At 43.1% G+C, this 3,581-nt stretch overlaps 1 pseudogene; it reads right to left on the bottom strand.

Annotated features, from left to right (window-relative positions):
• Nucleotides 1–347: 347 nt before the first annotated feature.
• LOC108590183 (cdc42 effector protein 3-like) lies at nucleotides 348–3,260 on the bottom strand (annotated as a pseudogene).
• Between the last annotated feature and the right edge of the window lie 321 nt (nucleotides 3,261–3,581).

Raw genomic sequence — 3,581 nt, 5'->3', positions numbered from 1 at the left:
AATTCTTTACACATTTCTTTCTTTTTCTTTTCTTTTTTTTTTTTTTTTTTTTTGAGACAGAGTTTCGCTCTTTTTTACCAGTCTCAAAATATAGGCTGGAGTGCAATAGCGCGACCTCGGCTCACTGCAACCTCCGCCTCCTGGGTTCAGGCAATTCTCCTGCCTCAGCCTCCTGAGTAGCTGGGATTACAGGCACGCGCCACCATGCCCAGCTAATTTTTGTATTTTTAGTAAAGACGGGGTTTCACCATGTTGACCAGGATGGTCTCGATCTCTTGACCTCGTGATCCACTCGCCTTGGCCTCCCAAAGTGCTGGGATTATAGGCGTGAGCCACCACGCCCGGCCTCTTTCCACATTTCTATTGTCACCTTTGTTGAAGATCAGATCGTTATAGGACTGTGCCACTTCTGGGCTCCCTATTTTGTTGGTCTATGAGTGTTCCTATGGTAGTTCCATGTTACTTTGTTTACTGTAGCGCTGTAGTATAATTTGAAGTCAGGTAATGTAATGCCTTCAGCTTTTTTTGTTTTTGTTTTTTGAGACGCGCCCAGCCATGTTTTATAATTCTTATAGAAATCTTTCACCTTCCTGGTTAGCTGTATTCCTAGATATATTATCTTTTAGCAGTAGCTCTGAATGGGATTGTGTTTATGATTTGTATTTGGCCTGGATATTGTTGATTTACAGGGATGCTACTAAGTTCGTTTGTTTGTTTGTTTGTTTCCTACTAAGTTTTGCACATTTATTTTGTATCCTGAAATTATTTTTTGCCAAAGGCATATAAAAATATATTTTACCTTTAAAAATAACTTAGTTACAGTAATACTTTGCCTGTGTCTTACCAACATGTAGCTGACAGTCAGAATTTTGCGATATAGATACAATATGTAGGGATATGTAAGAACTCCAAAACCCATAAAGTTCAAATGTTAAAACAGAAAAGTTTCAACACTGGAGAATTTGCTCTGGGGAGCCCAAGCAATATATAGAAAAGAGCCTAGAAAAAAGTATTAGGTATTACATAAATTTTGACTTCCTCTTGCTCAGAAAATGTTAGAATGCTGTAAAGTTCATTAATGTGATTTGCCCAGCCCTTCATAGCTAGTGTAAGTCCTGGCCATGCCAGTGTTTTTGTGTTTCTACAAAAAATATGTGAGCCAGGTTCAAATCCTCAGTGAAGCCAGTCTTAAATTAGTGAAATCTCTTTGGGGAAATTCAAATATTTATTAAAAAAATATATATATATGTGAGCCAGACATCACCAACGCCTGCTGAAAATGGGCTCTGACTGACTCAACTGTCTCTTTTTGCCAAGGCAGGTTTTGCTTTGTTGTTTTTTTCTAAATTGTTTTTGCAAACAGGGCATAACAGGTAAAAAAAAAAAAATACTTTGTAAGAATATTATTTAGAAAACCCATCACAAAACTGCAAATACAGCTCCAAAAGCCCTTCTTTTCAACTGCGGTTAGTTTAGTTTGTTTCTGTGCCTTTTACCACAAAGGAAAAAAGTTGGCATTTTTTTCCAAAATAAAGTTACTTATTTTTATCCGGGACATTCAGCACCTCATCCAAAAGTGAGGGCAGAAGATCCAGCTGCAGGGAGAGAAGAGAGCCTGTGAGGTCAGAGAGGGACTGCTCTGACTTAGTCTTCCCTTTGATGAGAGTTCGCGTGGGGTGGGATGGTCAAACATGTCCTCGGCTGTCCAGGCGGGGTACTGTTCCGACAGGCTAGAGGAGTGGCTGCCCCTGCCCTGGCTGGGCTGAGATGCAGAACCACTGGAGCTCCATGAGGTGTCTCCACATGTCAGAACATGACACGTCATGTGTTGTTCTCCAACAGACCTCTTTTCTCTTGAGCTTTTCCCTCCATGATGGGTTCGCAGCTAAGCCTGGGCTGCTTTGCTGGCCCAAAGGACTCCTGTTTGGAATTAAATGTCACTGGTGACAATAAGGGCAACATGAGAGCTTGGGAGCCTCCAGTGGTCGCGAGGGAGATGGCATTCTTGAGCACTGAGTGGGAGGGTGTTTTTGTGAACACAGAGTCAGAGGTGCTGTTGGCCCAGAAGAACTTGTTATGCCCAGGGAACTGGCCCAGGTATGCTTTTTCCTGGTTTCCAGGTAAAAGCAAATAGTTCCCTTAAAGAAAGGAAATTATCTCCAAAGACATCCTGCTGGCCCTCTTTGCCGATGTGGTTGGTGTGGCGACTGATCATATCGGGAGACAGAATGTCCCTCAGGTTAAATTTTTTTCCTTTTGTTACTGGCTGCTTTCAGGTAAATTGGGGTCCTGGCTGGCATTTTGAAATTTGAGAATGTCTATTTTGCAAGCAGGAAAAAAAGCCACTTTCTTCACAGATGGTATATGTTTCTGAAGAATGTTTATCGATAGTAACTGTCACATCAATTTTCACAAGTGGCTTTAGAAGTGGCTGTAGATGTGCGAGTTTCCAGTGTGGAGGGTGGTGACTACAGGGAAGTGAGGCCACCTGGGCATGCTGCCCCAGTCAGGCTGAAGCTCCCCAGCTCCCTCTTGGGTGGGCGTGAAGGGCTGTATCCTGAAATTATACTGAAGTTGTTTGTAAGTTTAAAGAACTTTTCGGGCCGGGCACAGTGGCTCACGCCTGTAATCCCAGCACTTTGGGAGGCCGAGGCGGGTGGATCACGAGGTAAAGAGGTCGAGACCAACCTGGTCAACATGGTGAAACCCCGTCTCTACTAAAAATACAAAAAGTTTAGCTGGGCATGGTGGCACGTACCTGTAATCCCAGCTACTCAGGAGGCTGAGGCAGGAGAATTGCCTGAACCCAGGAGGCGGAGGTTGTGGTGAGCTGAGACGCGCCATTGCACTCCAGCCTGCGTGACAAGAGCAAAACTCCGTCTCAAAAAAAAAAAAAAAAAAGAGCTTTTCTGCCAAGACTGTACGGTTTTCCTGTTGCAGAATCGTGTTGCCTGCAAACAGAAATAGTTCAAATTACTCTCTTCCTGTTTAAATGTCTTTTATTTTATTTTTTAATACTTTTTAATTTTTTACTATTTTTTATTTTTAAATTTTAAATTTTAAATTTTATTTTACCTTATTTATTTATTTTGAGATGGAGTCTTACTCTGTTGCCAGGCTGGAGTACAGTGGCACAATCTCAGCTCACTGCAAATTCTGCCTCCTGGGTTCAAGCAATTCTCCTGCCTCAGCTTCCCAAGTAGCTGGGATTACAGGTGTGCACCACCACGCCCAGCTATTTTTTATATTTTTAGTAGAGACATGGATTCACCATGTTGGTCAGGATTGCCTGGATCTCTTGACCTTGTGATCTGCCCTCCTCAGCCTCCCAAAGTGCTGGGATTAAAGGCATGAGCCACCGCGCCCGGCTATTTTTATTTACTTATTTTTTGAGATGGAGTCTCACTCTGTTGCTGAGGCTGGAGTGCAGTGCTTCGATCTTGGCTCATTACAACCTCTGCCTCCTGGTTTCAAGCAATTCTCCTGCCTCGGCCTTCTGAGTAGCTGGGATTACTGGCACGCGCCACCATGCCCAGCTAATTTTTGTATTTTTAGTAGAGACGTGGTTTCACCGTGTTGGC

Source organism: Callithrix jacchus, chromosome 22, assembly GCF_049354715.1.
Source record: "Callithrix jacchus isolate 240 chromosome 22, calJac240_pri, whole genome shotgun sequence".
Classification (NCBI taxonomy): Eukaryota; Metazoa; Chordata; class Mammalia; order Primates; family Cebidae; genus Callithrix; species Callithrix jacchus.
The sequence above is the reverse complement of the archived record's forward strand: the minus strand, read 5'-3'. Positions and strand labels throughout refer to the sequence as shown.